The sequence below is a fragment of the Hibiscus syriacus genome, unplaced genomic scaffold, assembly GCF_006381635.1.
Source record: "Hibiscus syriacus cultivar Baekdansim isolate YM2019G1 unplaced genomic scaffold, ASM638163v2 tig00110239_pilon, whole genome shotgun sequence".
NCBI classification, from domain to species: Eukaryota; Viridiplantae; Streptophyta; class Magnoliopsida; order Malvales; family Malvaceae; genus Hibiscus; species Hibiscus syriacus.
Genome location: NW_024062641.1, coordinates 759,636 through 771,918, shown reverse-complemented (window position 1 = coordinate 771,918; position 12,283 = coordinate 759,636). Strand labels below are relative to the sequence as shown.

At 33.2% G+C, this 12,283-nt stretch overlaps 1 pseudogene; it reads left to right on the top strand.

The window, feature by feature from the left end:
- Positions 1 to 4,828: 4,828 nt before the first annotated feature.
- On the top strand, positions 4,829 to 12,283 carry LOC120114643 (annotated as a pseudogene).

Genomic DNA, 12,283 nt, shown 5'->3' with positions numbered 1-12,283 from the left:
TTACTAATAGTGGATTTGTTCGGTTATATTACCAGGAATGTCATTACCTCCATTTCCTTGGGTATTGTTGGATTACCGGCGTTTTGGACTAAAATGCTTATAAATTTTTTTTTCAAAAATATCCTTCTGTCATTGAATAATAAAAATTCTACGAAGGTTAAATTACAAATTTATCCTTAAACTATTTTAGATTTACAAAAAAATCTAATTAAAATTTTATATGAAGTTCAAGAGTTAAAATAAAAATTTACCCTTTCATTAAATCTTTTTATATATTCAATTTTGTAAAAAAATTATATAAATTTTATGAATTTAAATTTTTTAAAGAAAATATATAAATATTTTCAACTTGTTAAAAAAACAAATATATAATAAGGACAATTTGGTCAAATATATATTCCAATAATCTTTTATTCCTTTAACCAAACACGGTAATCTTACATTCTTGCTAAGCGAACTAAACATAAAATACAACATTCACAGTAATCCTATTCTCTGGTAGTCTTACATTCTCACTGGTAATCTTACATTCCGTGAACCAAACGCACCCTTAAGATTGTTTCTCTTGAAACCAGTTTTGTCTCTTTTGAGACAATTTCTCTTGAAATATAAAACCTTTGAGAATATTTTTCTTGAAATTAATTTTGTCTCTCTCGAAACAGTTTCTATTAAAACATAAACATGTGAGATTGTCTCTCTTGAAACAGTTTCTCTTGAAAAATAAAATCTTTGAGATTGTTTCTCTTGAAATAAATTGCCTCTTTTGAGATAGTTTCTCTTGAAACATAAACATGTGAGATTGTTTCTCTTGAAACAAATTTTGTCTCTCTTGAAAAAAATATTTGAGATTGTTTCTCTGGTAGTCTTACATTCCCACTGATAATCTTACATTCCGTGAACCAAACGCACCCTTAAGATTATTTCTCTTGAAACCAGTTTTGTCTCTTTTGAGACAATTTCTCTTGAAATATAAAACCTTTGAGAATGTTTTTCTTGAAACTAATTTTGTCTCTCTCGAAACAGTTTCTATTAAAACATAAACATGTGAGATTGTCTCTCTTGAAACAGTTTCTCTTGAAAAATAAAATCTTTGAGATTGTTTCTCTTGAAATAAATTGTCTCTTTTGAGATAGTTTCTCTTGAAACATAAACATGTGAGATTGTTTCTCTTGAAACAAATTTTGTCTCTCTTGAAACATTATCCCTAAAGATGGTCAGTCATCCTCATCGTGTAGGAACCGTGTCATCCACTGACTAGATCTCCTCATCACGTAGGAGCCGTGTCAACCTTAGATAACCAACTGTCTTCATCACGTAGGAACCGTGCTATCATCATCCCTAAAGATGTCCACCCGTTCTCATCACGTAGGAATCGTGTCATCCGCCGACCAGATCTCCTCATCACGTAGGAGCCACGTCAACCTTAGATAACCAGCTGTCCTCATCACGTAGGAACCGTGTTATCATCATCCCTAAAGATGGCCAGCCATCATCATCACGTAGAAATCGTGTCATCCACCGTCCAGATCTCCTCATCACGTAGGAGCCGCATCATCCTTATATAACCAGACTTCCTCGTCGTGTAAGAACCATGCTATCTCCATTTGTCCCTAAAGATGGCCAACAGTACTCATCACGTTGGAACCGTGTCATCCACCGACCACATCTCTTCATCACGTAGGAGTCGCGTCATCCTTAGATAGCCAGACTTCCTTATCGCGTAGAAACCATGTTATCTCCAATATCCTTAAAAAACGACCACAACACTTCATCGCGGATAAGCAACATCGTCCTTAATTATCAAATCTTCAAAGTCAAAAAGGAGAATCAGACAAAAATTCATTGTCTTATCGTCTTTGCCCTATTCTTGTTAACACAAGAATGTGCGAAGAGGGGCAGCTGTAGACACCCGTTTTTGTCCGAGTCTTTTTTATTATTATTATTTATTATTATTATTATTATTATTATTCTAATTTACATTGTAGGCCCAAATTACAACCTAACCCAGATACAACTCGAAGCCCGCTCAACAACCCACCTGGAACCCAAACCAGACCCGAGATCCGACCGGTCCAGACCCGTTAGTGAGCCCTAGACCCGGTTAGGTTTCTTTACCTGGTCGACTGACCCTGCTGCTCTAGTCACCATACCCCGCTGTAACTCCATCCCGTGCCCATACCTCCACGACAGCAGCAAGGCCACCCTCTCCTCCAAATCATGGCACCACCGAATGCATCAACAAAGAGATCAGCAAACAAATTTTTTTGTTTATAATTTGTAAAGGGTATATAATCCAAAATGAAAAGAAAGCAATGGAACGAATTTTTATCAGGAATCAAAAAACATAACCAAAAAATAAATTCTCAAGGAAAATGTATTATAGACATTTTTTTCTTAATATACATGTTAAATTATTTGAATGCAAAAAAAAAAAAAGAGTTTGTAATTTCTTTGTTCTTTCAAATGCAAGTTCTATGATTTCTAAAAAAATAGAATATTGGGAGTTAGAATTACCTTACTGCCAGAATGCTTTGTCGGGGGTAATGGGGTCGTCAAGGAGAAGGTAGAATTTATTCGGTGTTGGTTTGGGCTGTGGCGCCACCATTTGTGGTGGTCAACCACGTGGTTGCTTCCTCGACCAAGGAGAGGAGGAAGAGATTATGTTCAGCTTTGTCGGGGTCTGCTGGTGAGGGGTTTTCTGTGTGTCGATTGTTGCTAATCAAGGGGCCACCCATGTATGGTGGCCTGAGCGTCGGGCTCTTTAGGCGCCGACCACCACACGCGTGAAGAGAGGAGTGAGCAAATGTTAGAGATTTAATTTTTTCTGGCGGAATAAAAATGGGGGTGAGTAGTAGACTTATTTTGTTATTTTCGGTAAATCACTCTAAGGTCCCTAAACCTTTAGCGTGTTTTTGCGTTTCAGTCACCAAATCATGGGTTAATTACTTATAGGTCCCCTAACTTTAGGAATACATTTGTGTTCTTATCACTAATTTAGGGTTAAATTATTGTTTGGTCCTTGTCTTTAGCATATGTAACATCTTGGTTGGCGATTCGTGGGGAAATTTCCCTAGGTCCCTTATATCTTGCCGTGTTTTTACATTTAGGTCATGGATTTGTTTTGTTTGTTTTGATTTAAGATGCATGTTTTGTTTTACTTTTATTCTGGTCACTTGCTATGTTATTTATTTGTTTTGAATTGTTCCGTTAAATTTTATTATTTTTATTTAGGTCACTTTTTAGTCATATTTCGCTTATTATCTTCATGTTATGATTTATTTCACATTTTTCATATAATTTGTAATGTTTATATTTTAGTCAATAATAAAATCACCTTCGTTTTTGTCATGTAAGTCCATTTATTTGCATGTTGTTTTGTTTTAACCCTTATGTCCTTGGATATTAAAAAGTATTGCTTTAACTCACTATTCATGTTTTAGCCCCTGCTAGTTTTGTCATGTATGTGTTTTGGTCATTATTCTAACTTAATTTCTGAAAAAGGAATATGGATTAATACATAGGTAGCCCTTTATTTTTATTTTACTTTAATAGGGTATGTTATAATTAGTTTCATTTTAATTATTATTGTATTTTAATCCCTTGCATTAGTTAGATGCAATTTCTTTTCACTTTGCCATATATATGTTTATATTTGTTTAGTGTTATTTGTATCTTGTTATGAAAATAAATCTATTTACTAAGTACTCTTAATGCTTGTATACACATGTATATCATTGTATTTAATCTTAGCCTATTTATTTATTTGTTTGTTATTTTAAATTTATAAGATATCCACTACTCAGTATTTCACTTGAATATTTTTAAGAATGTATTTGTAGAACGGCGTGGAAAGTATCACTTTATCGAAGTGGTGCAATCCGATACGACGTTCAAACAGATTACGGACTTGAAAGCGCGAATCCTTCTTTTTATGAACTTATAAAAATCATTATATTTTTATTTTATTTTCATATTGTTTAGTGTTTTAATTTTAATTATTTATTTATTTATTTATTGAATTTTAGTATTAATGATGTGTGTTTTGGAAAAATAAATCATGATGTATTCTATACAAATTTTCGATATTAACTCTTTTTTAATTCGAAGATAGAATATTCTTGTACGGATGAGAAATAGTTGAGATAGCTTTTCCGACGGAGGATTACAAATTTCAAGATTTCTTATCAAGGTAAAGAATTTTCTTTAATTAATCAATTAGGAGCAAATTAATTAAACTTCAATAAATGAATCGTACTTTAAATATCGATTCAAATTTTGTTTTCCACCATTACGACAACGTGTAAGCGATTAAGTACCAATTTTGGGCGTTGTGGGGGTGTTAATCATTCCTCACGCGTAACCGACTCCCGGACCCGTTAAATTGAATCTTTGACAACGCATACCAATTTTTGTCTAAAAATTTATTTTTCTTAAAATTGTTTTAAAAGACGTTTTTAGATGTTGGCCTACCTAACCTAAAGATCGATGGCGACTCATGTTCAATTTAATCAAATCAATTCAAAATTGCCAATTTTTCAAATATAGTCATAATTGTTTTTTTAAACTTAATTGTTTTTTTTAAATGGTTATGACAGTCTCAATGACAAAAAAAATTAATAAAACGATAATAAAGTGACCAAAATTCCAAATGTTTTAATTTAATGAGTAAAAGTGCACAAATATTAAAGGTAATTGACAATTCCGATAGTTTACCCATATTTTTTATGTGACCTGACTTATTGATTAATTAACAACTAATGGTATTATAAATTTGACCTATTTCTAACATATACAAAAAAAAAGGGAAGAAGAGAAATTAAATTTCAGCATGGTAGAGGTACTCAAACCAGAATTAGACCACATAATCGTACTATTACAAGAAATTTCGTTCGAAATATTGTAATTTGTGTATCTTATGAGGGCCAACCTTTTGCTGATTCTTCACCAGATCCAGTTAACTCGTTACCTTAAATAGCTTCTATTGAACTAATCCCCTCTGTTTTTAACCATATTTCTCCCAAAATACATATTTCCGAACCCATTCATAACAACTCTACATATTCATTTCCACATTTTAACCAGTCTTCAATTCTCCATCTCTTCAAACCTATCACACTGTACCATGCACTTGTTTCCCAGTATATCTTTGTTTCAACGTTTCTTTGAGGGGTGAAGTTTGAAGTTACAAAAGAATGGCAACGCCCAGACGATGTTTATGCTGTATTCATCATTATAGTACTGGCTGCGGTTGCGGTCGGCGGTTTTTATGCTTAAGAAGAAAATGGATCATGGAAATTCCTCCCAAGGTTCCATGGAAGACAACAAGTATGCAGATGCTCTCAAAATCGCAATGCAATTTTTTGATGTTAAAAAATGTACCCCTTTTTTTTCTCTCTCATTCATTCCTTATTTGTTTCTTTGTTTACGTATGAACTTGTTGGTTAACTTTTTAAAATATTAGATACTGATTTATGAAGTGTTGGTCGTTTGTTGTGGTAGCTGGTAAGCTAGTAAATGATAAGATATCATGGAGAGGAGATTCGGGGCTGAAGGACGGGAGTGAAGCAAAGCTGGATCTATCCAAGGGGATGTATGATGCTGGGGATAACTTGAAATTTTGTTTCCCAATGGCATTCACTGATACTGTGTTATCATGGGATATTCTTGAGTATGAAGTTCATATGGAGCATGCGAATCAACTAGAATTTGCTAAAGGTTCTCTCAGGTGGATCACTGATTCCTTATAAATGCTCATCCCTCTGCCAACGTGCTCTATATTCAGGTATATAATTGTACATGATTGATTGTGCAAGTGCATGTAAGTTGTTTGATGATTGCACTAACTTGCAAGACTGAGGTAGGTGGGTGACCCAAAAGAGGACCACAAGTGTTGGGAAAAGCCTGAGAAAATGAATGGGAAGAGGCCTCTCAAACATTTGAACACGTCGCTTCCAGGGTCGATGTTGCAGCTGAAACTGCTGCTGCTCTGGCTTCAGCGTCTCTGGTGTTTGAGAAAAATCTCTAATTTTCAAGTACCCTTCTTAAGCATGCCAAGCAGCTTTTTACTTTTGAAGACGAGCATAAAGGTTCTTACACCGAGTCTCCCAGAAGTTGCAAAATATTACAATTCAACAAGATATGGTGCTGAACTCATATGGGGTGCAAGTTGGCTCTACCATGCAACAGGTGACGACTTGTATCTTGAATATGTAACTGGGGAAAATGTGGAAAATTATGGCAAAGCAGACGGTCCAACTTGGTTTAGCTGGGATAATAAACTTGCTGGAGCCCAGGTAGTGTTCTCTTTCTCTGGAATTCGAAACAAGATTAAGCTTGTTACCTTCTTGTTTAACATTGTTGTTGCACTTGAAAAAGTGATTTCTTGGTTTGATATAAATCGCTTTCTATTTCACATGTATATTGGACACATTCATAGACTCTTCTCATGTATTGCGATGCTGTAGGAATGCTCAAGTTCTCAATGTTCATGCCTATAGTGACTATTGTACAAAATCGGTAGTATTAACTTGAGTTCATTCCAAATACAACTTGTTTGAATATGCTGCATCTATACAGGTTTTACTTTCAAGCTTAAGCTTGTTAGGGGACAAAGGAGCCTCCGGGAATTCTGGACTCGAAGATTACAAGCAAGCTGCCGAGGAACTTATGTGTGCCTTTCTACCGGATTCTCCCTCTGCCACATCCAGCAGAACAAAAAGTAAGGTTTCCTTCAAAGCTTATGTGTGCCCTTTAAGTCACAAATCCGCAATCATAACTTTAGACTGTTAATATTGCTCTTATAAACTGGATTACCAGCATAATGTTACTACTGCAGGTGGTCTTATATGGATAAGTGAATGGGATGCTCTGCAGAATCCTGTTGGTTCTGCATTTTTAGCTGCTCTATACAGCTATTATATGCGTACAGAAAACACCGATAAACTATCTTGTGGTGACGAATCATTCGAACACTCAGATCGTAGAGACTTTGCAAAATCACAGGTATGTCGTTTATGTTCCATGACAAATATGTTGCCTAAAAAGTATGTCTTAATAACAGTTATGTGATAATATTTAGTATGCAGGCTGATTATGTGTTGGGCAATAACCCAAGGAAATGAGCTATCTGGTGGGGTATGGGGATATATACCCACAATTCGTGCATCACAAGGGAGCTTCAATTCCAGCTGATGCAACCACTGTTTGCAGTAATTACTATTTAGGGAAGGAAAAAGAGGAATTTTTATTTAACTCACAACATAAGAAACACGAGATGTTCATTAATAGTTTTTAATCACCTACTTTAGAAATTGTTGACTTAAAATAATTATTATAATTTAAATATTTTAAGTTTTCTTAGCATATTTAAATTTTTATTTTAAAAAATAATAAACAAGTTTCAATCTATTGGACGTTATGTGGCTATCATATCAATAAACTTTTAAAGTGATTTTTCATGAAAGCACTTTTGTTTATTTAGTTTAAAATTTTGAGTCTTTAAGACTACTGTTAAAAGTGTTTTTAAGTAGGTAAATCAACATTTTAGATCTTAAATTAAAAAATTTAAGAATATTAATTTAAATAATATTTAAATTTATTAATATTATATATATAAAATTAATATAATTAATATGTCAATTTTAATTTAAATATATAAATTATTGAAATAAAATGTAATTAAAACATAATTTTTAAAAATATAAAATTTTAAAGTTCTTTCCTTGTAAATAAATGGAATCCCCATGACACAAGGGTAAAACTATAAATATACTTTCAAACGCTATTTAAAAAAAGAAAAGCTGGAAAATAGCTTTTGCAGTTGGTTTAAAACTATTGTTTCAACTTATTTATTGTTTTAACTTTTAGTCTTTTGCTATTGCTTCTACTTTTAAAACGTAAATTTTAATTAAAAGTTTTCTCCACATCAATATCAAACTAATTTTGAGGTGTAATTAAACTAATTTTGAAGTGTAATTACGATAGCCTATTTGATAATTAAGTCTTCATTGAGGTCAAATTAGTCTATAAACTTAACGATTTTTTAAATAGTCCTTAAACTATTTTTTTTTAAATTGACATTTGAAGTTGATAGGATACTGTAAAAAGTTTCTGAACTAATTTGATTAAATTTATTAAGCTTAGATTGTTTTAAGCCTAACTAATAATACAAAGACTATTATTGACTATTGCTGATTGTAAGCTTCTGTTGGATAAGATAGAAGCTCAATTTTAAGCTTGGACTACTAGGCATTTGTCTTATGTTAATATAGTTACAAGTCGTTCATGCAGTTATTTTCAACATTTAGTATTATTGGAGTAGATAATTGATTCTCACAAAAGTCATTTTGAAGAGGATAAATCAACTTTGTACTCGTTTGTTTTGAAAGAACGATGAAACCACAACAAAGCAGACAAGGGTGAGTTGGAACTCGATTTATTGTCCCAAGTTGGAAGGGACACTTGGTCTTAAAGATCTGTTAGCTTGGAACAATGCTTGTTTGATGCATCTTATCAAGAGCATCTTGATGAGGGAGGGATTCCTTTGGGTGACTTGGTGCTATGAGTATGTGATGAAGGGAGTCAATTTTTTGCATATGAAAGGTAAGAGTGACTGGAGCTGAAATTGGAAGCTGTTAGTGAAGTTAAGAATGATTATTTTGGATGGTATCCTTTCTGCTCCAAGCATTATTGCTGCCAAGATTTGGGAAACTATTAGGATGAAGAATGAGAAAGTGCCATGGCACAACTTGGTCTGGCACACTTTTTTATGTTCCGAGGCACTCTGTGATCTCCTACATGACCATGATGAATAGGCGGCCTATGAGGGATAGGCTAGCCTCTTTTAGTCTCCAAATTACTGCGAGTCGTGTTCTTTGTGATGGTGAATAGGAAATAAGGGATCATGTATTCTTCAGTTGCTCCTACTCCAAAGGTTGTCTGGGCCATTGGCAAGTTTAAGGGGAAGTCTTTGCTTACTGTTATTCTTAAAATTGCATGGAATTCGGTCATTTACCTTGTCTGAAGAGAGAGAAATGTAAGGATTTTTCAAGGGAAGCAAGTTTAAGTGTACGTATGAGCTGATCTGTCAGGTAAAAGATATAATTAGATGGAGGCTGATGAGTAAGAACATTAGTAAGGTTAACTTTGTTAATAACAAATTGTGTATAGATTGGAATTTGGTATAGGTTCTTTTGTTTGGTATAGTCTTGTTGGGAGTGTGCAGTGGACATTATATTATTTATTTGCAGCAGGCATGCTATTTTTCGGATAAATAAATAACCCATTTGTCCAAATATAATATAAAGTCTAAAGAAAATTCACCATTGTTGTTGGATTAAAGTGTTTGTGAAAAACATAATAAAAATGTTGCTGGTTAATTTAAAATGTTTAGTATTATTGTAAAAAAAATGGTATGGAATGTTAGAAAAATACATTTTACAGAAATGTTCAAAGTCAAAGAGAATATTTTTCTCTAAGTCTTCATCAAGCCTCATCACTTTGTTCGTTAAGCTCTTTTCATCGTCTCTTATAAAAAAAACATTGACCAATGCTCGTTCCCTCACTGACCACAACTCTCTATTCAAAGCCAAAGAAATGAACTGTTAACGACATTAATTATTTTTAGTTCAAGCTTGAATTGACATATCTAAATGGGAACACAATCTTTCCAAGAATCTTCATGGGGATCATAAGTCACAATTTTCAGCTAGCAAAGTGTTACATCTCTAGGTCATTTAATGTCACAATGACTGCCTAAAATTCCACAAAATTAACTTAAAGGCGCATGTTTAGGACGTTCTCTCCCCCCACCCTGACCCCATGCAAGAGAAGTTATCCACAACAACTGGCTTGGACCCCTTCCAACAGAAATGTTGCTGCCCAAAATAGGAAGAAAAAACACTTAGAGAAGACAATAATAGAGCTGTGAATGTAGAGTGTAGACCATGAACCCAAAACATGGCATTTATTGTTTCCTCCATCTTACACACTGCATGTGCTTCCTTCTCTGTTCGTGCTACGTCCGTAGTTCCCAATTACACTTACTTAGCTGTCTAATGGGTCCATTCCCCGTTTTCATTTCATTCCAACATTGGGTTTTCTAAACGTTTATGTTCTTCATTTCATTCCAAGCAGCATACTTCTAGTTAAGGGTCACGTTCTCCTCTCCCAATTTCAAAGGTTCCTTTAATTAGTATTCCTTCATATTTATGGATTTACCAAGTCATTCTCTAGGTTTGGTGGTTTCAAACATGTTTGTTGTTGATCAATACTCCATCTGTCCTATAAAATGTCTATTATTGATTTTTTTGTCCATTTTTTTAAACTCTGACTAGTTATTATTTAAAATTTATTATTTATAAAAATATGTAAAAATATATTTCAAAACCCTTTAATCAAATAGTTTTCAAATATATATTTTATAATTTAATCATTTAAAATAACTATGGTTAAATTTTAAAATTTTGACTTTTAAAAAATCATTAAGGGACATTTTTTTGTGGGATCGGTGAAGTATTTTTTTAAAATTTGCCAATTATTCGTATGAAGTGACATCAGCGTAATGAATGGAGAGAATTATTTTTGAACAAATATGATATTTTGTAATCTTTACAACTATTAAGATTTAGTGGTAGATCCAAAATTACATTTTAGAGTATGTACACATATATTAAACAAACAAATTGTTTAATGCATCGATACAAATAAAATTTTAAAGTGGATACTATTAATAAAACATGTAACTAGCTGAAAAAAATTGAATTTTAGAGTGGCATGTGATTTCCCTTAGAAAACTCCTTAGGAATCTGTGGATCTGTCACCATTAACAACACATACATTTTGCAGACGCAACTATTCAAACCCAGGATATATATGGATAATTTAATGTATTTTAATTTTTTATGATCACTATATTTAGAGTATATTATTGTTTCTCTTACACATAAAAATAAACAAGATCAAACATATTAAATATTTTCTCTTATATACATTTTATATTAAGTTCATATTATTTATCTTCCCTCTTACAAGCAAGTTGAGGATCCCTAGAACTTATTGAGTGATCTCAGTGATTAAAAGGAATATTGATCTCTTTTGAGATCTTTAGTTCAAGTAATCGCCTCTACAGGATGTGTGTATTATCAATAGTTAAGAAATATCTTGAATAAATACTATATTATAAATTTTTTTGATAATTCCTGTAATTTAATAGGATAGTTTACTGGTTGATTCTCCTTTGTCACCTCAACTCAATTGCTTATGCACTTAGGTAAGTTTAGTAGGACTATCTCCCGAGATGGATTGTGGTGATATTAAGGATCTTCTCTTTTAAAAATTCAAAAATTTGATATAATTTAGATATTTTTATATTTTTTAATGATTTAACTTTATATTTTATGAAATTTTATAATTCCATTTTTTAAATTTTTAATATAGTTTATAAAAAAATAACACATAACATAAAATCAAGACTTGAATCATCAAACTAAAATTACTAGAGGGATTTAGGACGAAAATGAAGCTTAAAAGTAGGAAATGGCTTAAAGGGCTTACCTTTGATTTATGATGCTTGGAGAGGAATGAGAAGAAAATGAAAAAGGAAAGAAGAAAAATGAAGAGAAGGATGAGATGAAGAAGATAAAAAAAGCTTTCATTTTTATACAATAGGATAATCGCACTATAGGTCATTCTTCATCTTTCTATATTTCAAAAACCTCATTTTTATGGCTAATTGAGCTCAATTCCAGCCCAATTAAGCCTAACTCGGGCCAACAACTATAAAAAATAAATTCCACGAGGTCCACATGCCTCTAGGGTAAACCAAAAACTACTAGCCTGAAATTTAAGGTGTTACAGCACGCTTCGCCCCCTACGCGTGGGTATTGTCATCAACCAAGAAAGTCTTCTAGAATCAGTCTAAATTGGTTCAGATTGCCTAAACTAATCTAGATTACTTGAAACAAACCGATCCATTTTAACTCAAGCCGACTGAGACGTTATTACAGTTGGAGGAGATGAGCGGGATGAGAACGATGGTTGTGAAGAGAACGAAGGAATTGGGGAAGAAAGAAGCCTAGGGTTAGGGATTGAGAATGGAGAATTGGGAATTGAGGCGAGAGAAGTAAGAGAAAGAAGGGAATTAGGGATTACAACTGAAGAAGAGGAAATGATGCATTTACTCTCTGAAGTGGAGCGTGTTGTTGAACCGGTTCACAAGGAAGTGGATCCAGTGAGGTTCATACACAAGTTGAATGGAAGCAGCCCATGCATGGTGGCCCAGTAA